This window comes from Sus scrofa, chromosome 8, assembly GCF_000003025.6.
Source record: "Sus scrofa isolate TJ Tabasco breed Duroc chromosome 8, Sscrofa11.1, whole genome shotgun sequence".
Taxonomy (NCBI): Eukaryota; Metazoa; Chordata; class Mammalia; order Artiodactyla; family Suidae; genus Sus; species Sus scrofa.
In genome coordinates this window covers 52968258-52994972 of record NC_010450.4, presented here as the reverse complement: position 1 = coordinate 52994972, position 26715 = coordinate 52968258, and positions in this window count along the sequence as shown.

The following is a 26715-nucleotide window of genomic DNA, read 5'->3' as shown; positions in this document are numbered from 1 at the left end:
AGAATTCTGTGAAATAGCCATTACAGTGACATTTTAAAATCTTGTCCTTCATATAGTATCCATCAAAAACAAAAATAATAGAACTTTAAGATATTCATATACAGATATTTTTACCTTAAGTTTGTCCTTTCATTTTCTTTAAAAAGAGATTCTTGGGTGGGAATGGAAACAGTGAAATTGTACATTCTGTGTGTGTGATAAAAAGAGAGGGAAAATATGGTAACTTTTTATATAATTTGTAACTTGCAAATCTCTTTCTTCTGTGATATAATATTCTTTCTGGATATAAATTACAGACTTGGAATAGGCAAATTTAGTTTTAACTCAAACATCGGTCTGTGTGCTATATTGGACGTTTATTATTATTATTCTAAAAATAATTTGTCAATGCATAGTCTGTATATGGGGAGACATTGATAAGGGATAGACTTAGTAAACTTGATGAGCTTACAATACTCTGAGAAGCTGGGCAAGGTTTAAGTTTTTACAGTAATTTCTTATGAGATAAAAAATTAACCTAGGCCTCTGGTGCTCAGAAAGTGTTACTTCCCAGTATTCATTCTAACTTAACAAACATTTAAGTGTATTAGAAATGGTATATTGTGTTTGCTGCCCAGAAAGTGATGACAGATTTGTAAACAATAATTCAACCTCCTTACAGGTTTTGATGAATGGACATAACTAGTCCTTTTCCTTTCCAGGCACCGGGGAAAAGAATGAAGCTACGTAGGTGATAAGTTGTAGTTCCTGTTCCAACAGAGGAGGGGGGTGAGGGCCGATCATGTGTTAGACAGAAAATGAGCATCTGCTAGTTGGGAAAAGAAGTGATTAAATATGAAGTTTCCTCATTGGAATGCGGGCTTCACGGCTGGCATCTTAATTCTACCCCACAGGAGCCTACTGGCTGTGATGTGGAGACTGTGCACCAGGCCAGATGGATAGCAGTGGTGGTCCCTTCTGCAGAAAAGACTGGATTGTTCCCTGGTCAAATCAGAATGTCATTCTTAACAGAGCAATTGAAGAACTAGAGAAATATTGGATTTGCTACAACAGCATTGTTTTCTTAAACTCAGATTTGCATATTGGTTGTGAACTCCCCAGAACAGCAAAGTTTAAAGTGCTTGATGGATTTTTATTTTCTCAGCACTCATTCCCAATATCATGAGGCACTGGAGTGATGGGAAGAGTCACTATACTGACAAACTTGATAATGAATTTAATTTTTTAACTTATTGTTCTTTATGAATGTACTTAAATTCCTGTTAGGCTTTGGATTCCAGTTATTTGCTTTTCCTAGTATGTTTTGGGAAAAAATAATATGCCCTTCCTTTTTTCCTTTTAATGGCATACTGGTATAATTTTGACACAATTTATTTTTTTTAACTAGTATTTGATAAATAATCATTCCTAGAAGTATCTAATCACTTAATTCACTTACTGTGATGCAGTAGAAGCCTAGTGATCATTTGTGGTTCCTGGTGATACACTTCACAGGCAGGTGATGGACATAAATAGACATATTTAGATTAATTACATTATTACTCTATTGCGACCATAATGGTGCTTAACTGTGTAGTCCTTTTTCTAAGAGTAAATTACAGCAATGGAAATTCATAAACAATCAGTTTCTCTTTGTACCATTTATGATGACTGTAATTTGTAAATTTTTCCATATTCACATTGGAAAGGAAATACTGAAATAATGGTGAAAGGATTCATGTTTACTAAAAGGGGAAAGTACTGTAAGGGCAGAAACATACATAAGATATTTTTTCCTAGTAGGCTAGTTACAATTACCATTCTATTATTTACAATGTCATTGAATGAAAGAGTAAACATTTTAAACATTGGTTATCTGAAACGTTAACTTTTCCTTTCTAATTGAGGGCATATATTAGTAACCCAAAATAATGAGTTATGTGATTCTAAGTGATTTTCATCAGAGTTTCTTTGATGTCTTTATTCAAGTACATTCTGCAAGAACACAGGTGTCCTGTAAGCATGAATGGACCTTCCACCTTCCAAGCCTGTTGGCACATTCCCATGGCTCCCCTCTGCCTGCATGATGTTTACTCTCACCTCCATTGGGATTTTCTGTGCCAGTTTTGAATACATTTCTTCCTGGCATTTTTTTATATGTCCTTCAAAATTAATTTTTTAATGATTTTTATTTTTTCTGTAATAGTTGGTTTATAGTGTTCTGTCAATTTCTACTGTGACCCAGTTATATATATATATATATATATATATATATATATACATTATTTTTGTTATATTACCCTCCATCATGTTTATCCAAGTGATTAGATACAGTTCCCTGTGTGTCATTGCTTATCCACTCCAAATGCAATAGTGTAAACATTTTTTGAGGATATTATTTATGACAATAAAAGTGTCCCTGGTGAGCCTGGGAGCATCAGTCTAAAAAAAAAAGTTACAAACTCCATCACCCATTTATTAGGTGCCATTGACATTTATAACAAATTCTAAAGGTCTTTTCTTTCTTTTTTCTTATTAGATTATAGTTGATTTACAATGTTTCATCAAGTTCTGTTGTATAACAAAGTGACCCAATCGCATACATTTCCCTGTGCTGTACAGTAGTATCCCATTGCCCATCCATCCATTCCCAATAAAGGCAGTTAATTCCTGTTAAGTTTCATAAGGAAATATACCTTTGAAACATATGCTGAGGCTTTCTACAGCCAATACAAAATGGTTTAACTGGCTATGTTCTTAGAATGGCCCACTGAAATTTTCTTCAAAATGTATTTACTGTTTCCATCAAAATATGAAAATTTAAATTTTCATAAGATCTGGCTCATACTTAAAAGACATAAAATGCTATCTTTTTTTCTATTTCTTTTTTTTTTTCTTTTGTTTGTTTTTTCTGGACATGTGCCTTCATGGGGAGATAGCTGAATTTTGGCTTTCAAAATACTCCTGAGTCTAGTTAAGCAGGCTGGAAACATCAGGACTGCTAAGAGTCAGAAAAACTGGTCAGGAAATGGCATGAGGTGCTCTTGCTGAATGAAGGGTAAATGTGTGTTTATGGAAGTGATAGATTTTTGATTCTTAAAATGCTTTTAAATGGCTCGGCTATACTTTCTACCTGGAAATGAAACATAGGCTCCTATGTGAGTGAGTCATTCACATAAGTGAAGATGATGAGAATGGAAGGTTAGCCACAAAAGCAAGGTACTCATGGGACAGCCATGTAGCCAGTCTGATAGCCCTGGGTAGTCACAGTTTAGTACAACTTTTTTCTTTCTTTTTTTTTTTTTAATGGCTACACCTGTAACATATGGAAGCTCTCAGACCAAGGTCAAATCAGAGCTGCAACTGAGGCCTACACTAGAGCCACAGCAATGCGGGATCCAAGCCCCATCTATGACCTACACTGAAGCTTGCAGCAATGCTGGATCCTTAACCCACTGAGCGAGGCCAGGGATAGGACCTGCAACCTCATGAACACGATGTCAGATTCTTAACCACTGAGCCACAATGGAAACTCCTACTTTTTATTTTTCATGAAATACTCTTTTATATAAGTTAAAAACTCTTCACTTTTATACCTATTTGATGTTATATACATTAAAAAGACATAACTTACATTTGGGGAGGGTGATTATAAATTGTCATTCTCCCAACAGAATACAGTTTTAAATTAAGGACAGAGAGACTATTATTTTCTTTGTAATCTCTGTCTTTTTAAAACACTTAGCATTTTGAAATCAGATTTTTTGGATAACTTGATTATTTAAGTGAGGAAATAATGAAAAGTCTTTAACTAACTTCACACTTCATTTGGGCTTTGATGGCATTTTATTAGACTGAACAAGTTCACCCAACGTGCCTGTGTATTTATCATCTTGTGCATGAAATAAGGGTGCCAGAGGAGAAGGCATAAGAGACAAAAGGAGCACTTCAAAGGCAAGAATCCTGATTAAGCTGATGGAATTCTATCCCCAGGTTGATTTTTGATAGGCATGAAATTCTTTGAAATTCTTATCCCAGATTCCAGCAAGAGTGGGGCTTGTTAAGAGCTGAGTCTATCAGTCTCTGGTCCTTGCATGAATTAACTTTGAGAAATGCTTTTCAGATGAGTTGCTGCAGTATTTGCTGTGCATATTCAGCCTCTGTGCTTTCATATATGAGTCAAGCAGACATGAAAGTAAAAAGCCACTGAATGGTGTCTAACGCCTCTACTGCTTTGCTTGCCAGAGTCCATTGGTCTGGTGACCACGGCAGGCAGGTGATGTCCTGTAGTAGTTAGGACACAGGAGAGAGGGGGTTGGGAGGGGGGCACTTCAGCTCAGGGGACAGTCTCAAAGGAAGAGGGAAGCATGGGATTCAAGGTCATCAGGCAAAACAGAACTCAGGTCACCACGTGTCCCCTCCATGACCCCCAAGTGTTGATTCAAAATGCAGGACTTTTCAGCTCTCACACACACTTGTGTTTTTGTTCTAAAAAAGGTTCTGTAATAGATAACCTACATTCACCAGGCACAGTCTGCTTAAGGAGTGAAAATAAAAGCTGGAGATATCTTAGCTCAACTCTATAATGTAGTGCTTTTGACTGGGTGACTTAAATAACAGAAATGTGTTTTCTCATTGTTTGCAGGTGGTCATCCCAGATGATGGCTCTAGTGAGGGCCCTCCTCTTGGCTTGCAGACCTCCATACCTCTCTCCTGTGTCCTCACGTGCAGGGGCTGAAGGGCAGCGGGCACAGAGAGAGACAGACTGACAATCCTATCTCTTTTGCTAAGGACACTGATCCCATCAGACCAGGGCTGCACCCTTACAATCTCACTGGCCCTCAATCACTTCACACAGGCCCCATCTCCAAATACAGTTTCACTGGGATTGGGGCTTCAACATATGACTGTGGGGCCATAACAACTGATACATAGTAGTAATTGTCTCTGGTTTAAGGCCTTTATCAGAACAATTTCCAGAATCACATCTCAAAGGTTCTAACCTCCTTATTCACAGAACCCTAAGTCTTTTAATCTGTGCTCTTGGTATTTCAAGGCATCAGATCCCCTCCCTTGGTTTTTTCCTGTTTTTTCCTTCATTTTACTGACACTGGTGAATCCACTCTAGTTTCTTTCTCTTATATTGGCATTATTCTTATTCTAGATGCTTTTTTCTAATGGTTGTGTGGGTCAGGGTGGGAGGAAATCGGGGAGGGTCTTACCCCATTGCTATTTTCTTATTAAAGTAAGAGAAATCATTTTTATTCACAGAATAATGCTACTCACCATTACGTATATTTCATTGATCTTTACAAAAACACTTTTTTAGCCTTGCCTATAAATGAGTTTAATGACTTCTTCTGGATCATATAGTTATTAACTAGTGGAGCCCTGATTCAAACTCATGTTTGTCTTTGTTCAAACCTTTGACTTTCTCCCAATCCACAAAGTTTCTCTACTACCAAATTAGAGTTACTGAACATTATTTTCTTATACCACCACAGTGTCACATACTTGAACCACAAACTATGAGTGTGTGTAACTTAGTATATGACTCACTTATTTCAGTCACAAAATTGCTGTGAACATTGGGCAGTCTTGAGTACATAACCTTTTAATATCATCTCTGAATATGGGTGAAATTTATCAATACTTCACTTTACTGGCTGGATCTGAATACTTATTCATATTGTCTTTGTATATCTCATAATGTTGTATATAAAGTTCTGTTATTATCTTTGTATTATATGCAGTGTCTGAGTTATGTCACTTATCATTCCTGATATTAGTAGTTTGTATCTCTTCTGTATTTTCCCTGATCAATCTAAGTAGAAGTTTATCTATCTATCTATCTATCTATCTAGTTTTTGTCTTTTTTCTTTTTAAGGCTGCACCCACGGCATATGGAGGTTCCTAGGCTAGGGGTCAAATAGGAGCTGTAGCTGCTGGTCTATGACACAGCCACAGCAGTGTAGGATCCGAGATATGCCTGCAACCTACACCACAGCTCATGGCAATACTGGATCCTTAACCCACTGAGTGAGGCCAGGGATCAAACCCACATCCTCATGGATACTAGCTGGGTTTGTTAGCCATTGAGCCATGATGATAGAAACTCCAATTTATATTATTAATATTTTCAAAGTATCAGTTTTCAGTTCATGGATTTTTAATTTTTTCATCTATTTTCTATTTCATTGCTTTTCCTTTAGTATTTATTATTTCCTCTGTTCTCCTTCTTTTGAGTTTAATTTGCAGTTAGTTATTTTCCTCATTCCTTAAGGAAAAAGTGAGGTCTTTAATTTGAAATCTCTTTTTCTCTTTTCTAATATAGACATTTAGTGCTATAAATTTTCTCTAAGCACTGCTTTAGCAGCATTATCTCAAATTTTGTTGTATTTTTGTTTCATTTTCTTTGGGTTCAATGTATGTTTTCATTTTGATTTTTTCTTTGGCCTGTGAGTTATTTAGAAATGTATTATTTAGTTTCTCAATGCTTATGAGTTTCCCAGGTATCTTTGTTCTATTGATTTTTAATTTAATTTCATTGTAGTCTGACAGCATGCTTTGTATTATGGTGAGTCTTGCATTAAGACTTGTTCTGTCACCTAGACATGGTCCATCTTGGTAAATGTTCCATATTACCTTAAAAATGTATACTTTGTTCTTATTTGTGATGTGTGCTATAAATGTCAACTTGGTCAAATTGGTTCACAATACTCTTTAAGTGATCCATGTACTCACCAATTTTCTGATTACTTATTCTACCATTTTGTTAAAGAAAGTATTGATATCTTCAGCTATGTCTTGATTTGTCTGTTTTTCCTTCCAGTTATATAAATCTTTGCTTTATGTGTTTTGAAACTTCAGTTTGTCCTGTCTTCTATATTTTTATTTCTTCTCCTTTTTGACTTCTCTTGGGTTGATTTACTATCTTTTTATATCCTAGTCTTTCCCACTAATTTGAAAGCCATACATAATAGTACTATTCTTTCAGCATTGACCCTAAACTTTTAATATACACACTTAAAAGTTAAATATCAATCAAACACTGCAGGGAAATTCACTTTGTCTTCAATTACCTTGTGCCTTACTTACATGCCATTTTGGTTTTGTATCTTAGTTTTATCTTTTTTTTTAATTCCTTCATTATTACTATCATAATTTCCATAATTTCATAGATCTTTTTTTTTTTCAAGTATTACCACATGGATATCAGTTTGCTTCCCATATCAGGAGTCTTTTGTGTAGAGTAAATTTATATTTGTTTGAAAAAATTCTTTGCCATTTCGATTAATTCAGTTGATGGCAAAAATCAGTATTTTTCTAAAATTTTAAAAAATTATCCTCATTCATGAATGATACTTTCACTGCATATAGAATTCTAGGTGGACATTTATTTTATTGCAGCACCTAGAAAATAGTATTCCACTATAAGTAGAGTTCTTGCTGTGGTGCAGTGGGATCAGTGGTGGCTCTGCAGTGGCAGGGACCCAGGTTCAATCTCTGGCCCAGCACAATGGGTTAAGGATCCAGCATTGCCACAGCTGTGGCATAGGTTACAACTCTAGCTCAGATTCAATCCCTGGCCCCAGAACTTCATATGCCATGGGGCAGAAAACAAAAATGGGGGTGAGGGAAGAAGATGAAAAAGAAAATGTATTCCATTGTTTTCTGTCTGCCAGTGTTACTTTGGAGAAGTCAGCTGCTTAAATCACCATTTTAAATCACAGTATGTGTGTTTTGCTCAATGTTTTTTTTCTTTTTATTTTTCCTACTTTGAATTTTCTGGGTTCTTGTATCTGAAAATTAATTTGTTCATGTTTTTGAAAATTCTCATCCATTGTCTCTATATTTTGTCTGAGGCTCCAGTTGTATACTGTTCTGAATATCTCTTTTGACCTCTCCCTGTTTATTCATCCCTAAGTGGCTGACTTACATGAACTGCAGCAATGATCTCCTTTGCCTTTGGTTTCCAGTGATATTGAAAGAATATAAGGCTCAGGCAGTAGACGAGAGAGGGAGGGAGTGAATTTGGCCCTTTCTGTCACTGCTCCCTCAGCCAGGCTGCTAGACCATTCACTGAAGGCTGACCTTTCCCCATAGGTGTCCTCCATAGGTTCCATCACCACCCCCTTACTTTTCCACACTGGTCCTAGGCGGGTGGTGCTCTTCAGTGATTAACCTGAGGATACTAAAATACATCATGCAGTTTCCTTGAACAGGCCCCAAATTTATGAATGGTCATTCTTAACCATGCTTCAGCGCCTGGTTAGACAGCATTGTACTCAGTTTTGAGTCCGACACTGACAAAAATTTTTCCATTGTCCCTGGCTCATGCTTTGTCTCTTTCAGTGTCTTGTGGTTTTTTGAGTGTGAGTTCATATTTCTTGGAATTTACTTCATGGACATTTTCCAAGTCCTGAGATGAAGATGATTTCCTTTAGATGACTGGTTTTCCTCTGCCGGGTCCCTGAGTGAACTATGTATCAAGGACTGCTATAATTGGAGTTCATTACTGGGATTTGAGTCATGGCATGGCTCCATGATTACTCCTAATTATTAGCAACATGGCAGATGTATAGAATTCATGTTTATATTATGTTTATAGCCATTTTGTGTCCTACATCTTTAAAGTGATTTTTTTTTTTCTTTTAGATCCTCTATCTAAGAGAGACTTCAGGCTTTGTCTTTTAAACTTTAAGGTACATGAGGCCATGAAAGCATCAACTCAAGTTTGAGGTCTGATAGTTACCCTCATGAAGAAAGCTGTCATCAAGGCTTCACTGTTTAATCCCCACCTTCACTGAGGTTAGGCCTAAGCAGTATTATTATCATTATCATCATCATCGTTATTTTAAATCTCACAGTGAGATTTAAAAATAAGCTTCCCTAGATTTTATCCAACATGCATACTGTTTTCAACTGAATGGTCATTTAGTGTACCTCATTAACCAAAATGCTGGAAAAAACAGCAATCATTTAATTCCCATCCTTTTGTCCTTTTGCATCACATGTGTCTTTTGTAAGGAGCATTTAATTGATTTTATGTTTACTGAATCTGAGATTTTGTGTGTTTAAATTTCATGGTCTGGAGTTCCCATCATGGCACAGCAGAAACAAATCCGACTAGGAATCATGAGGTTGTGGGTTTGATCCCTGGCCTCACTCAGTGGGTTAAGGATCCGGCATTGCTGTGATCTGTGGTGTAGGTCACAGACATGGCTTGGATCTGTCGCTGCTGTGGATGTGGCATAGGCTGGCAGATGTAGCTCTGATTATACCCCTAGTCTAGGAATCTCCATATGCCACAGGTGCACCCCTAAAATGGCAAAAATATTGTGGTCTATCTTCTGTTATCTTCTTACATGCTCTATAATCTTTAAAATTTGTTACTTGGGTTATTCTTTAAAAGTTTCATGGATCCAGTAAGCCTTAAGCTGAATTGTGATGAAAGTGTACCTGCCAGTTGGAATTTTGTAATGAGATAAGAAGGAAAAAGCACTAGCTGTCAGTGGTTGAATTCATATGTTCATTTTGGATTATGCTATTTCCCTTATTTTAAAAATACTATGTAAGAATTATATTCTCTAAAATATCTACTCTAAAGTGTTGTCTGAAGGAGTAAATGAGAAAACATAACACAACTGTCCCTAGTGTCGGTGGGGGATTTGTCTGAGGGCCCCAAGAATACTAAAATCAGCAGATGCTCAAGTCCTTTTACAAAATACCATAGTATTTGTATATAACCTATGCTTATCCTGTCCTATACTTGAAGTCATCTCTAGATTACTTATAATACCTAGTACAATATAAATGCTACATGAATAATTGCTGGCATGTAGCAAATTTTACTTTTGTTTTTGGAATCTTCTGGAATTAAAACATTTATTTTTCAAAAAATTATATTATAGCCTAAATTTTTTTTGTGGGGGGGGATTGTTTGTTTTTGGTGTTAGTTACCATCCTAAACAGTATATTTTTCTGATAATGGATATTTTGTGGTTCTCTAAGTATAAAACATTTTTAATTTTAATATTCACAGCATAAATCTAAAATCAGAGTACAATAGTGAAAGTTTAATATATAGTTCTAATGAAATATGGAGCTTAAAAAGTAAGAAAGTCTTTAGAATTTATCTATGATTTAGATGGCTGATAAAATTTGTATTTTATTCCCCTTACCAATAATCACTAACATTGGTAGTGGCTATAAACATAATATAAACATGAATTCTATATGTCTGCTATGTTACTAATAATTAGGAGTAATCATGAGCTATGTATGACTCAAATCCCAGTAGTGAACTTTAATTATCGCAATCCTTGATTAACAGCGTTCACTGAGGGACCTGGCAGAGGAAAGCCAGTCCTTTAGAGGAAACCATCTTCATCTTTCTTGATTGTAATATTAAGAAGGATGCTAGGGTTATGTCCTTGATCAGCAGGAAGAGTATCTTGAAGGAGAAGTCATAATTTCCAAAAGCATTTTATAGGGCAAAGCACTGATGGTCGGATACTCAGCCACAGTGATGCTGCTTTGTGTGCTCAGGGTTCCAATAGAGAGTAAGGTCCAGAGCAGAGACAGGATCTGCTGGGAGCAGGTGATTCTCAGCGGCAGAGACACTGTTTAGCTCTAACTCTGAATCCAGGAAAGAAATTCCTCACAGTGTTTCTCTGAGGGCTCTGTCATTTTCCCTGGCACTAGCCCACATCCAGCTGCAGGGACTCTGGGAAAGGATGTCTGGCCATAAGCTCAGGAGAACATGGGAATGGTTTTGTGAAGTTTCAGCCAGTCTCTGCGATACCATTAGAAAACTATGTTAATGGACTAGGCAAGATATGACAAAGATCTATATTTGCTAAAATAGCAAAGAGGTAATTCACTCATTTATGTATTCATTCAGCAAATGTGTTCTGAATATCTGCTCTGAGCCAGGTGATGCATTTTGGATCTGCAAGTCATCCCAGGGTCCCTTAGAGAGCCAAGGCCACTGCCCTCATACATCTTCCATTATGGTGAGGTTTAACAGTGCCTTGGGGTCTTATTCTACATCCTGTAGAAGTATGTCAAATTTAAATAATTTTATAGGGCATAAGCTTAACATCAGCATTATTAAAAAGCATATAGTGGAGTTCCCCTAGTGGCTTAGTGGTAACAAACCTAACTAGTATCCATGAGGACTCAGGTTCAATCCTTGGCCTTACTCAGTGGGTTAAGGATCTGCTGTGGTGTAGGTCGCAGACACGGCTTGGATCCTGCATTGCTATGGCTGTGGCATAGACCAACACTTGTAGCTTTGATTTGACCCCTAGTCTGGGAACTTCCATATGCAGTGGGTTTGGCCCTAAAAAGAAAAAAAGCATGTAGTCTTTATTGATTTAATTTATTTTACAGTGTAGTCTTCTGAATACAAGAAATGGACAGTTATCTAAATAAGTGTACATCTTTATCCTTCTGTACCTATGTAACTGGCATGTTTTCCAAACACTAATACAAGTAGCTTAGTGTCCAAGGCATATGACAGGGCCTCAGGGGAGGGCAGTGATTCTCCAAAGCAGAAATCTTCATGGAGAGGATGCCACTGAAGCTGGGCCTTGGAGGGAAGGGAAGAATACAGGGACATGAGCTACAAAGGATTTCCTGGTGGAGGATGGTGGGGAACAGATGGAAGAATAAGAACAGCAGGTAGGAAATAAATGGGCCAGTCTGGCTGGGAAGAGGCTGCCTATGGGACAGTGAAAAGGGATAATTTTGGAATTACAGCCTTCTGTCATTTTTATATTGCCTATGTTTGATTAAAATTCCTTATAAGAATGCAAATACAATATACATAGTGCTATTATTTTTTAAAATTTTTATTATAATTGATTTACAATATTCTGTCAATTTCTGCTGTACCACACTGTGTGTGTGTACACACACATGCACACACACATATATACATATATATATACACATTCTTTTTCTCACTTTATCCTCCATTATCATTTTTAAATGAATCTGTCATCATCAAAATTATACTTGTCATGACCACCAAGTATAGCACTTATCTGATTAGCTATTAAAATATAGTAGGAACAGAGTCTGTTGCAGCCAATTAAAACATTGGCTTATTTCTAAGCACGGCACTGATTACACATAAGTTTTAAAAACAACTTGTTGTTTCTCTTTGGTTTTAATTATAACAGAAGTGAATGTAGAACAGAGATAGACCCTGTGGGGCCTTCCTGGGCCATACCCTCCAGGTCTTCAGTGCACCTCTTGTCTGTAGAGAAACTTTAGGAAAAGAATAAAATTAATCAGAGAAGTGGGAAAATGCAGAAGCAAAGCAAAACAGTCAAACAAGATCAAATGATAATAGTTGAGTCATTTAACAAAGTCAAGGACCTTTAGTTCCTCCTCAAGGCCTACAGATCATCTTCTGAGCTGTGTCCTGTGAGCTGTCTTGTAGACACTGTAACCCCCACCATGTGGAAGAAATAACCACATGATGACCAGACTGTAGTCATGACATCAGCAGCCACAGTTCTGAGAATTGGTCTCCAGGAAATGGGAATATACCATCCCTGGAACTGAAGACTAACTGTAACAATCAAGATGATGCTGGGCGTTCCTCTTGTGGTGCCTCGGAAATGAACCTGACTAGTATCCATGAGGATGTGGGTTTGATCCCTGGCCTTGCTCGGTGGGCCTGGGATCCAGCATTGCTGTGAGCTGTGATATAGGTCAGAGACTTGGCTTGGATCCTGTGTTGCTGTGGCTATGGCGTAGGCTGGCAGCTGCAGCTCTGATTCAACCCCTAGCCTAGGGAGCTCCATATGCCTCGGATGCGGCCCTAAAAAGCAAAAAACAAAAAGCAAAAAAAGGTGACGCTGATCAGACACTGCACGGCCAATTTCAGGGTGACGATTAGAGCTGACTGTGCTGTTTCTGCATGTAGCCCCCTCCCTCGGCTTGTACACCCCTGAAGCTCCCCTTCAAAACCTCCTGTCCCTGATCAGCAGTGGGAGCTGGCTTATTCTCAGGTGCTGCTCTGTGAAAATTTTGCCACCCTTGCTCAAAGTTAATGGAATTTTTTCTTCACATGCGGCATGCTGTATTAAGAGGAGCATTATATATATGCAGTCTCTATACACATGTGCTGTTGTGTAAAATAATAATGTTTGGCAGTTTCTCAACATTTTCAAATTTTTAACATCTCATATTTATATATTTGATCTTATCTCAAAGGTTATTTATCCCTCCCCTGCCCCACTCCCTGGTGAGGTACTTGAGGTAGTTTCCTTCTACAAACTGCTTTAGAAAGTTTTCTTTTAGTTTAAAAGGATAGGGGTGACTTCTAAGTGGTTGATCAGAGAATAGATATGTTAAAAAGTAACAGATTCATTTGTAAATCTCAGCGGTTTGAACAATGGCTTTGGTGGTTGAGCTTTAGTGCATATTTGTGTATTTGTGTGTGTGTGTATAATCTAATCATTAATTTTGCCTTTACTCTTTCAAATTCTCTGAAAAGATGGGGGAGAAAAAAAACGTATTTTTTAAAGACAAGTTATAAGTGACAAAATAATTTTTTAAAATTCAGACATAATTTTGATACCATCTTAGCGAAAATAATCTCCTCTGAGTCTCCCTGCTTCCCATTGTTTAATTTTACTTATGTGACTCATCATCACCTGAAATTAAAATTCCATGGGTATATCTGTATGGAAGTGACTGTTTATGGTTTTGTGTCTGTCTTCCTCACATCCCCATCAGAATAGAGAAGCTCCATAAGGGAAGGAATTTGCCTTTCCCATTGAGCATTGTAACCACGCTGCAACAGTGCTTGGCAAACGCATGAATGGATGGAGGTAATTAGGTCGTGGTGCTAACTTCCACTCAACCTAGTGTCCACAGTGGGGTTGTGAAGGGTGAGGGCCAAGGACTTGGGAAGAATGAAAAGATAAGAGTTTATAACAAGCTAAGTAAATATTTCGTTAGACCTAGTGGTAAGGGAATGAAGGTTGTTAGCAATAAACTGGGTGTTACTTAAAACACTTTTAATTTTTTTTTTCCTGTTTTAGATAAAAGCACAAAAACAAGTCTTGTAGAAAGCATTAGGCCAGCACTCCTTCTATGGTGGAACAGGGGACCCTGTGCTTGGGTGACCTGAAGAAGGGATGGGGCTGAGGAGATTTCAGTCAAGTCTACAAGCACAGAAAGTTCAGGAATGGACTGGCAGAACCTCTTGTTCTCAGTGGTGCTCAGTTCCTGAGCATGATTTCCTTCACTAGGGGCAAGTGCCCAGTAGGGAAACTTACTTCAGAAACAAACTGTTGTTCACAACATTGAAAGGTAATTCCGTTCTGATATTCAGTGGCCACCTGTCATAGGTAAGAATAAAGCTCTGCCCAGGAACTAAGGATGGTCAGTTCGGTCACCATCAATGTAGGGTGTGGGGGATCCTTTTCATATTGAACTTTACTTTTCCACTCTTTAAAGTTTTATCGAAGTGTAGTTGATATACACCATTGTGATAATATCTGCTGTGCAACAGTGATTCAGTTATACATGTACACACATCCATTCTCTTTAAGATTCTTTTCCCGTATAGAATATCCCAGAATATTGGGTAGAGTTCCCTGTGCTATACAGCAGGTCTTCATTGACCAATCATTCCATAAACCTCAGTGTGTGCATGTGTCAATCCTAAACCCCCAGTCCATCTCTCCCCCAACATGTCCCCTTTGGTAACCATGAGTTTGTACTTTTGAACCTTCAAGCAAATGGACTTGGCAACCAATCTTTCAAAATCCAAATGGAGGAGGAGTTTCTGTGATGCTTTTCTCCTGAGAACTGTCTCAATTCTCCTATTTATGGCTGTCTTAGTTTTCTATTGCTACTGGAAAAAATTATCCCAAACTTACTGGCTCAAAACATCGCATATTTATTATCTTACAGTTTGGAGGTCAGTGGTCCAAAATAGGTCTCACTAGGGTAAAATCAAGGTCAGCAGTGTGATCCTTCTGGAGCATCCAGGGGAATCGGTTCCTTGCTTTTCCAGCTTCAAAGATGCCCACATTCCTTGGCTCCTGGCCCTTTCCTTCTTCAAACCCGGCAACAACCAACCACGTGTTTCTCACATCACATCACTCTGACACTGGCATCCAGGCCCCCCCACTTTCCCATGAAGTACCCTTGGATTAACTGGGTCCACTCAGGTGATGCAGGCAAGCTAGCTGATAAATGGCCATAATTCCATCCACTATCTTCAGTCTCCTTTGCCATATAATAAACATTTTCATAGATTCTAGGAATTTGGAAGCTTACATCTTTGGGAGACAATTATTCTGCCCATTATATGATACATTTTATTTCTAAAGATTTGGGCTTTTCTAAAAGTGAACACATTTATAGAAAAAGGACAATTCTACTTTCCTGTCTGATTGGAATGGCCTAAATACAGGAAAGAAGAGCAATGCAAACCTTGTTTATTTCTGGCTAGTTTATTCTTCAAAGAGGACCAAGCTGAAGTGGCGGAGCGGGATAAAGTCGGAAATGTCATGGTTGCACTTATTTTTTCCAATTAGACTTTCTGCCATTGACAAGAAACACCTATCCTCGTGTGACAAAAGCGATCCCATGCTTTGTTCCATGTAAGTACCTATTTGCAGACATACAAGTCTCAGATAGGACTTTATATGCATTGCTTTTTGCTACACTCGCTGCACTTAGTGGGAACATTTGAACCAGGGCTTTACATTTGCAGAAAACACAACAATCCAGGCATTTCCAAAGTTTTTAGAAAATAAAGTTAATAACAAATCTTTTGAAATCATTATCTGTCCAAGTGAATTTTAATAATAAGATTCCTATATTTGACCTCTGTGATAGATTCTAAATAATTTATTAGAATCTATATAGTTAATTTGCCATGGAATTTCACTTTATAATTTTGCGGAGGTAAAACCAACAGTTGCTAATTTTTCACTGTTTTTGCCAGTAACTATTTCATCATGTTGTTTTACGAGGCAATAATACAGTGTCTAGGTAGAAAAACTCTGGGCACAAGTGATTTATCCTATTGAATAAAAAAGAGATTTTCATCAATAAATGAGGAAATAAGATTATTTTTCATGTGAGGCAGACACCGATGAGACACTTATAACTACAGTAAAAACCATGATTAATGATGTTTGAATGTTAGAAGTTTGAAAATTTGAGATGAATTCATTAAATCTCTAGAAATCCATAAGATAATGCATACATCAAACAAGCTGTCTGAATTTCTTCCCATCACTCATCCAACACCCACTACAGGGGAAGCTTCTGATTTATCTGACTTTAATTATGTCCAAAATGCCGTGAACTCCTGTCATTCCTGACCCAAACATGCATTTTTACTACTGACTCAAATCTAAAAATAGTTGTGTTTACTGAAAGAGTCCTTCAATCTGTTGCTAAGAGACCAGCTTTGGAAAATGAAGACAAAATATCATCAACATCTCTTAGTTAAAAAAGAGAAAAATTCTGAAAGTTACCATTTCCCAAGGAAGCTAATAGGTAGTGATAAATTTGTTTGGGCCTGGCTCACCCCTAGGGGCCTCACCATGACGTAGTCTTCCTACCTCCTTTCTGAATCATGTCATCTGTGTTCTGACATATCTTGAGACATTATCTCTTAGGTTAATAACATTCGCTCTTCAAATGTGATGATTTCAGCAAGGTCTAGAGGCCTTAGGCCATATGCAACACATCCCACTCCTGACTTTTGCCTATAGGAAGCAAAGGTGTGAGGTATATATTCACAACTATGTGAATGAGACAGTTAATTAGTGTCTTTGCCCACCTTAACTATTATGGGTGGTCAGAGAGAAGAAAAAATATTTGCTTGAATCTCTAAAGTCATGTAGAAGAATAATTTTTTGCTCTTAAAAAAGAATATTCACAGCACACAGTGGTCAGGTAGCCAGAATTTTCTTTAGAAAATACTTAAAATTTTCTGAGCAATCCTTAGCTTGGTTAATTGCGTTTTGCTTAAAATGACCATTGTCTTTCTATTTGAGGCAGTGGCTTATGTGGAAGCAGTGTAGAAGAAAGACTGCTCCCCAAAAGATTTTACAGGCTGAAAACCCATTAAGAAAGCCAACTATGAACAGTGAGCCAGGAGAGGAGGGAGGGCGTGGTGTGGAAGGCCTAGGGCAGGGAGGAGGGGCGAGGGTGGGGGATGGGGCAGGAGTGTGGGGGACAGGGAGAGGATTGACCGAGAAGATCACTGTCCATCATTAGTGGTGGCTGCTGGCTTATCCAGGATCTATGGGATGTGGAGTTTTCCTGAAGAGTCTGAATCATCTGCTCTCATTAGTCAAGTAGTGTTATTTCCACACTGACTCGTTTTGGAATTACATTGAAGAATTGAGCAAAATCCAGTGAACTCACAATATGTCAGCATCCCCTGTGGTGGTCACAGTTCCAGCATCTTTTGGTCCTTTGTGAAATAGATTGCCCTGGTTAGATGCATCTGTGTCTTCTTTCCCTGGGCTCAGGATAGTCACAACTGGGTACCCATTACTAGAAGGTATTTCTCGTTATAAGAAATGACAAGAACTGAGTACTAATTCTTAGAGCATGACTGTTTTCTAATGTCTTAATTGAATGTGGTTATTTAAAAAAAAAAACTGTGATTGTAATTTTATCAATTGTTATCACATTTGAGTTCTCTGTAAGTAGTTCTTTTCTATACTTACCTAAACTCTAAAATGGCTTTTTAAAGTTTAGTTTGTGTTCATTTCAGTAATTATATGGGATGACCAGAGTTATTCCTAAAGGTCACTGATGTGATTTCTGTACCGTGTGGAAGGATAATGTGAAGAATTTGTATTTTTAACCAATTTCCTTTCCATCTTCATAAAGCTTGCACATTACCTGCTGGAATGATGAACTTCATATTGCAGCTAGTAGGAATGCTTTTTCAAATTACTATTAAAATAACTAACCTTGGTGTGAAGCACACGCCTGAAGGCAGGACAGAAGAGAGTAGGAGTTGGTCTAGGAAGGTACAGACTTGTTAACCTAATGGAGGTGATGCGAGAAGTTCTTTAGAGAAGTTTCTTCACAGGGCTTTCCCTTGTAAGTAGTTACCACAAGAGAACCAAAAGAAACTTGCTGTGACTGTTTCTTAAACAAAGCCAATAAAAGTAAACACTGGTTGATCACACAGAGAGGAAGCCCGTGGCTGTGGCAGAGACACATTTCAGATCTGAAGAAAATATTGATCAGGGAAAGATTCTAGAAGCCCTCATCTTTAGAGAATGCTTGCAGTCCAGTATACTTGCAAAGGAAGGGTCAGGAAGCCAATGTCTTCTGCTGCTCACATCAAAGGGAGAAGTTGGTGATGTTTTCCTATTTTTACTTTCCATTTAAAGATAAATTCACTAAGGGAACAACTTCGTGAAGCCAATTTCAAAAGCTTTAATGGGACAATAATAGTGTCAGGTTATAGGGGTCTGTTACTGAAAACATCCTTCTATAGCAGGGTAGCAAATAGGTTTCAATTTCTCCTGCCAGCCCTCATGAATTGTTACACGGTCCTGAGCACTGTCCTGAGAAAGTTTAGAAGGTCATGTTCAGGTTTGTAGAGGAAGAATGTTGCAGTGAGTTGGAGATGTCCTTTATGAGTGAGGATGTAAGAATAAAGCTCGGCAGGAGTCACTCTGAGTAGGTAGAGTTCAGGTAATAAATATATCTATATCCTTAACTCCACGGGTATATTTTGCGTTGATATGGATGGAGAAATGTTGGTATTATTAGTCGTTGAAAAGATAAAAGATTTAAACCAGGGATGGAGACCTTGATCTGTCAACTGTCCCTTAGATTCATGGTATAGATTCTACATGATAAAATAGGGTAATTAACCAGCTTTGGTTTCTGGGGACTGGGGGAGCAAGATGAAGTGAGACATGGCATATTTTGTCTAGAAATTCTAGTGAGTCTGAATTTAACTTAGCATCTCCTTATTTCCCAAAGGTTAATATAGTTTGTGATATATATTATAAATTATTTTTTAACATCTTCAGTAGCCATTAAGTGCACATACTTGTGTATAATCTTCTTTGAATTTTAATTCTCTAGCATTAGTTTTCCACTTTGTTGAAAGCATCTTGGAATTTTTAGACAGATACACCCTCCACTGCTGCTCTGAATCAACAACATCCCAGCAAGGATACACGGCTCCTACTTCCAGATGCTTTTTTTTTTGGACTTCTTAGGGCCACACCCACAGAATATGGTAATTCCCAGGCTAGGGGTGGAAATGGATCTGCAGCTGCCAGCCTATGCCATAGCCACAGCAATGCAGGATCTGAGCCACATCTGCAACCTACACTAGAGCTCATGGCAGTGCTGGATTCTTAGCCCGCTGAGTGAAGCCAGGGACTGAACCCTCGTCCTCATGGTTACTAGTCGGGCTCGTTTCCACTGACCCACAACGCAAACTCCAGATCTGCTTTTCTCCACTGAGAAAAAGTCATGTCCACTTCCTTTTACTCACACGTAAGCAGGATGTGGCTGCTGGTATAAGTACCAGCTCATTTCTGTCACCTCCACACATCCATTTTGTCCTCTGGCCCTGTGCTGATGGAGAAGGGGGATATCATGGGGCACATCCCATCTCCCTTTCTGGCTTTAAGAAACTTGGCTGCAGCTGCCGCATTTGAAGTTCAAGGAGGGGAAGTACCTGTTAGAACGTGGACACTTCTTACACGGAATAACTGGGTTTAGTTAGTGACTGTTAGATGTTGAAAGATCTTTCAAGGTCAGTACTTTCTGACTAAGCTTATATGTAGAAAGATTGGATAATGCCATTTCTGAGGTCACTTTATCAGATGAGCTGAAATGAGAGGACAACAACGTTTCCTTTTTCACGCTGCACTTGTGTGTGTGTGTGTGTGTGTGTGTGTTGCTGCATGTTAACTGGCTCTCCAATACTTTCATGCTGTATCAATTAGCTAAGTGTCCCAATTTTGTAAACTACCATGTTTATCCTAACCCAGAACTTCATACTTTCACAGAATTCTTAGATATGTTTTCACTCACTAGACCAGAGAAATACATCTTTGCTTTAATATCCATTTCCTTGATGAAGAATTGAATTTCAGAGAAGCCAAGTGAGAAATTCCAATGAGATAACTAAGAATAAAATTCTAACTTTCCTGTTATAATTTGTGTGGCAGCTATATCTTATGTCTTACTAGTGCAGGGTCTCAAAATACATTCATTTATTTAAAAACTCAGATCGCCCAGTTGGATAGCCTTAGAAACTGTAGGTGCCCACACAGAGTTTAGTTCACTGCACATGGTGTTGGTTATTTCTGGGAATCTTTCAATGACACAGCCCTGTGAGATGGTGCAGGTAGGCAGTGATGGACCACTGTCTCTTACCTTTCAGTCACTGTCACTAACACCCTGCACTGCCCCTACTACCTCATCTGGAGTGTGGTCATGTCCATTTCTTTCACCCACATGCAAGAAGGATATGGCTGCATTTTGTTGTTGTTGTTGTTGTTGTTGTTTAGGGTCGCGCCTGCGGCATGTGGACATTCCTAGGCTAGGGGTTGGGTTGGAGCTGTAGCTGCTGGCCCACACCACAGCCACAGCAATGCCAGATCTGAGCCACATCTGTGACCTACACCACAGTTCACAGCAATGCCGGATCCTTAACCCACTGAGCAATGCCAGGGATCAAACCTGTGTGTTCACGGATGCTAGTTAGATTTGTTTCCAATGAGCCACAGCAGGAACTTCAACACACAAACACATGGAACAAGCAGTAATCAAATTAATAAAAAATTAAGAAAAACTCCCAAAGAAGCATACAGGTTAATGACCCACCACAGATACAATAGTAGGTGATTCTCTCTATTTAGATAATAAAGAACCTTCTAGATGTACTTTTTTCCCCTAAAGAAGAGACTCATTCCACAGGTCCAACCAAAGATACAGCCCAGACTAGTTGCAATTTTAAAATGACATAGCTCTGTCAACAACTTGTCACTTGTTTAGTGAGTTGGATTCAGATATTTTACAGTTTTGGGGTGTGCGAGCTGTCACACTTTAGTGGTGCTTTGACATAGGCTCAGGTTTTATTGGGGCATGCTAGTTTCTAGGATTAAAAGAAAGTGAAGGTTACAATAACAGAGAAAAGAAAAAATATATCATATGAGAGATCACTGCTAAAAAACTAATAAACCAGATGAAAAAGAACTTAATGTAGAGAAATGTCCCACCTGGTCCATGAAATCTCCCACCTGTCCCCTTAGTTCACAGTTGCTTCTGTTGCTGTGGCAGCTGAACCCTGAGAAGTCTGCCCTGCTCTGTCCCCACTGCCCCGAGGACAGAGCACTTGGTGATCAAGGAGCAAAGAAACGGCTGTCAATTTCAGAGATGAGTGCCAGGCCAAGTGCACCTTCAATTTCTTAACCCATGGCCCCTTCCTAATCACTTCCTCAAAACTGCTCCTCATGAAGTCCACTGCCATAGGCTCTTCTGACCAACCTCTCCTCATTTGTATCTTTATTTTGTTTGTGTGATTTGGAGCCTGAAGATTTTGTAAATACTCCCCCAGAAATGTGGAAATAGTACCAATGATTAGACATCAAACTGGAATTTATACTTTCATCATTAATGATGTGCTTTGTCCCAAGTTATCCTCAAAAATAAGATACTGAATGTTTCTTTTTTTATTGTGACAGATTTTTACCAGGAATACATATTTCGACATATCCTAAAAAAAGCAAAAAGAGCTATTAATGTTAGATGTTGGCTCAGTGAACACAATCCATAGCATTTGGCTGATAAATCTGAAATTTTATAACCCAGGAATATTGTGAATAGCTGAATGTTCCTTGCTGCTGTTAAAAAATCATCACTTGTTGTGTTGAGTGGAAGATGTTACCATGTATTTTATCATCAGGTTTTGTCTGTCATATTCTATTATCAAAGTATCATAGGAATACATTAACATCATTATTTTATCCAGAATAGTTCTCTTTTTGACATATTCCAGAGTTTCAGTCTAGTAAGTAAAAAAGTTGTCTATTCAGAAGAAGAAAATTCTTTGGAGAAGTGCTGCCAACTTTAAAGTTAGAAAATGTATCAGAATTAATAGAAAGTAGACGCCAGTGGTAAACATGAGGATAATCCTTAGACAGGTAATAAGAGCCATAAAATTTGAATTGAATGGAAAGAAAACATTAAAACAACAATATCTTTGACTCAAATAAATTTTGTCATAGGATCTAAATCTCAAAATAACGTTTTTAGGACTTTTTAGATAAGAGCAAGCAGTTTAGACTATCAGTTCCTTTCATACATTCCTCTGGGGCCCAACAAGACCTCATATAGGTCTTACTACTAATTGCCTTTCCTGGGCACATCTGATTAGGAGAGTGCAGTGTCCAGTGTTTGCATTTGTGTTCCCAAATGCAGAATGGCGTGCTTTCGAGTGCAGCCAGCCTGGGTCCGAACTCTGCTTTCTCCACACCCTTCCTTTCTGAGCCTCATGGATTACGTCCCAGGAAATGAGGAATTTTAATAGTCCCACGTAACTCTGTGCTGCAGTGTATTTATATGGGGCAGGCAAGCCCCAGACGTCATACACAGAACACAGGTGACTTTTCTTCAAAGGCAAGAAAACATATGTCCAGCTTTTTCTAAAGAGCCACATGCGGGAGCTTGCCTCTTCTTTTTGACTCAGCCTCTGCCCTGCATTCTGGCCTTCTGTTGGTGACTGTGGTTGCTGAATCACCATGTCAATCCGGGCTGAACACACTACTTTTCTTCCATCCCCTCAGGAATTTCTCCTACAAGTCTAGGATGCTGATGATGTAATGTTCAGGGGTGATGGGGCCAGTTACAACCTAAGGAAAAGAAATAATGAAACTGAAATTTGAGGTTGATGTTAAATTCTCAGTATCCAGGGGAAAATTAAAAAGCAAAAAAAGCAGAAATCATCACAATGCTATAAATCAACTATACTTTAATTAAAAAATAAATTTAAAAAGAAACAGAAAAAAACATGTTTTAAATTGTACAAGGTTATCTCACAGAAATACCCATATTCCCTGTTCTCATGAAACTCTCACTTTCCCAGGCAGAACACTTCACTTCAGATTGTTAGCTCTTCCTGAAATACTGTGCCTGGTGATCAATCTAAGTGAAAGAAACAAAACTATTATTGTTCTTTTCCCTAAGAACCATCTGTTCTAAAACACCACCATTAGCTACACGAAAGCCAAGTAGAACTTAGAAATTATAGTTGTTTCTCTTTTTTTTTTTTTTTTTTTTTTGGATACTGTGCCAGATCAATATCTTGAACTAGTGCCCCACCCTCACTATCTGTAAAGATTGAGGAAATTGTTAATGATGTGGTGCAGTGACTGTCATTGTGAGCTTCAGAAAAGAGTCTGCTCTTGTAAAAAGGCATGAACCCCTCACTGTGAAGACTGTGCATTCCGCAGAGAGGATGCTGGCCATGGGGACCTACCACTAGGAAAGGCACAGCCTCTGCAGAACTGTTAATCATTAATAACCTGATTCAGGAAAGGTCAATAAGTGGCATTTTCTAGCCACTGTCTGTCTTAGGTGTATATATTTTCTTCTGTACTCTCATTTATTTATACCAACCATTTATTCAATTTTATGTATCATGTGTGATCAGCCAGGACCAACTTTTTTCTTTTCTTTTTTGGCTAAACATCCCTTGCTGGGATGTTGTTGATTCAGAGCAGCAGTGGAGGGTGTATCTGTCTAAAAATTCCAAGATGCTTTCAACAAAGTGGAAAACTAATGCTAGAGAATTAAAATTCAAAGAAGATTATACACAAGTATGTGCACTTAATGGCTACTGAAGATGTTAAAAAATAATTTATAATATATATCACAAACTATATTAACCTTTGGGAAATAAGGAGATGCTAAGTTAAATTCAGACTCACTAGAATTTCTAGACAAAATATGCCATGTCTCACTTCATCTTGCTCCCCCAGTCCCCAGAAACCAAAGCTGGTTAATTACCCTATTTTATCATGTAGAATCTATACCATGAATCTAAGGGACAGTTGACAGATCAAGGTCTCCATCCCTGGTTTAAATCTTTTATCTTTTCGACGACTAATAATACCAACATTTTTGGCTACTCCTGTGGCACATGGAAGTTCCCAGGCCAGGGATTGAATCTGAGCCACATCCATGACTAGGTCAGATCCTTAACCTATTGCACCAGAGTGGGAGCTCCAGGGCCAACATCTTCATCTTAAAGTGCTAAATTAAACTCTTGTAAGGATGAATTGAGTTTCAAAACCTTGACTGTGTTGATTAAAACCCAATCTTGATTAAAACACATAGAGCCAAAATTTTAGTGGGCAAAGCAGATAGATGTGTTAAAAAAATAGTTCTGATACAGTGGTGCTCAAGTGGCCTTTTTTCTAAGTGATTCTCACACCTAAACAACACTTCAGAGTGATCTGATTATCGCTACCTACATTTCCTTTACCAAGTGTATCTCTCTTTTGGTTACAAAATGCTTCTTTTAAAACACTAGGACATGTATGCACATCTGCCTAAAAACTGGACATGCAGGATCAAAGTGGCTACAGGAGTATTTACCAAGTCTAGCATCAGCCTAAGGGACACCACTGTTGAAGGTCATTGACTGAGAAGAGGGTCCTGGCTCTGACCTCCTCAATACATGACCTTGGGCTGGGCACAGAGTGAGGGACCACTGGCTGCAGGACACAGGCTTATAGTATCAAGAGGAGGGGTGTCCCCTGGTTCCTGTGGGAAGGTCTGATTGCCTTGTTTGCATAACTATGTGGGCTGCTGGGAACTGAAACACACTGCTTAGGGACAGATGGGGATGCCTGGTCCCCTTGATAAGAAGGATTGTTTTCTGGAGGACTTTACCTCAGGGAACAGAATGGGGAGGGAACCTTGCAGTTAAGACCTTCAAAACCTCTGATTTTACCAGGTGTCAAGGCTTCACATAATATTGGGACTTACTTTTTTTGTGTGTGGTCTTTTCAATTGAATCAAAGATGCTTTAAATTTTATTGTATTTTACAGATTTTAAAAGTTTCACATATATGATTCCATACAATCCCATAATAACCTTTTTTCCCTCAGAACTCCTTGTTTGCTAGATTACCCTTATATTGCCCCTCCCCCTTCCCTCTCTCCATTGGTAACCACTAGTTTGTCCTCTATATCTGTGAATTGGCTTCCTTTTTGTTATAGTCACTAGTTTGTTGTATTTTTTAGATTCTACATATAAGAAATATCATAAAGTATTTGTCTTTCTTTGCCTAATTTCACTAAGCATAATGCCTTCCAAGATCATCCATGTTGCTGCAAATGGCAAAATTTCATCTTTTTTATGGCTGAGTAGTATTCCATTGAATATATGTATCAAACCTTCTTTATTCATTCCTGTCAGTGCACACTTAGGTTGCACACTATTAGCTTTTCACTATTGAGAATGATATGAATTGTATGTTTGTCTTATATGGCCTTTATTGTGTTTAGATTGTATACTCACTCTATGCCTATTTTCTGGAGTTTTTTTTTTATTGTAAATGGATATTGAAATTTATCAAAAGTTTTTTCTGTATGTATTAAGATGATCATTTGTTTTTTATTCAATTTGTTAATGTAGTGTATCACACTGATTGATTTGTGGATACTGAAAAATCCTTGCATCCCTGGGATAAATCCCACTTGATTGTGATGTATGATCCTTTACTGTGTGTTTTGCTTTTTCATTTTGTAATTTTCTTGTTTCTAGTTGTGGCCTCTTCTTATTTCACTGTGAGAAGTTCTTTCAGCATTTGCTGTAAAGTCTGGTGACACTGAACTCTTTTAGTTCTTGATTGTCTGCAAAGTTTTTCCTCTCTACATCAGAGCTGAAGGAGAACCTTTCTGGGTAGAATATTCTTGGTTGTAGGTTTTTTCCTTTCATTGTTTTAAATATATCGTGCCACTCCCTCTGACCTGCAGAATTTCTGCTGAAAAAAATCAGCTGATAATCTTATCAGCTTATTTGTGATTTTTTTTGCAGTTATTTGTGGCTTTTCCCTTGCTACTTTGAATATTCTCTCTTTATCTTTAATTTTTATCATTTTGATTACAATGCATCTAGTGTATTCCTCTTTAGGTTGATCCTTTATGGGACACTCTGCATTTCCTAGACTTGGGTGTCTGTTTCCTTTCCCACTGTAGGGAAATTTAGAGCTATTATGTTTTCGAATATGTTCTCAACCCTTTTCTTCCTCTTTTTTCCTTCTGGGGCCCCTAAATGTGAATATTAATATCCTTGCTGTTGTCCTAGAGGTCTCTTAAAATGGCCTCATTTCTTTTCATTCTTTTTTTCTTTTTGTGTGTGTGTGTATGTCTTTTTCTAGGGCCGCACCCACAGCATGTGGAGGTTCCCAGGCTATGGGTCTAATCAGAGCTATAGCTGCCAGCGGTTTATCAGATTCTCCTTAAGAAACTGCTGTGACTTATGTCTCAAGTAGCCAGTTAATCTTCACTCAGGAATTTTACTGCTTTATATAAAATTATTTATCTGTTATATTATGCATGGACCTGTAAATGCAATAGTCTTTTTAGCCATTTAAGTATTTACATCATTTGAATATATATAAAATATGTAGCCATATATGTGATTCATGTATATATGTGTAAATATACTAATAATCAATA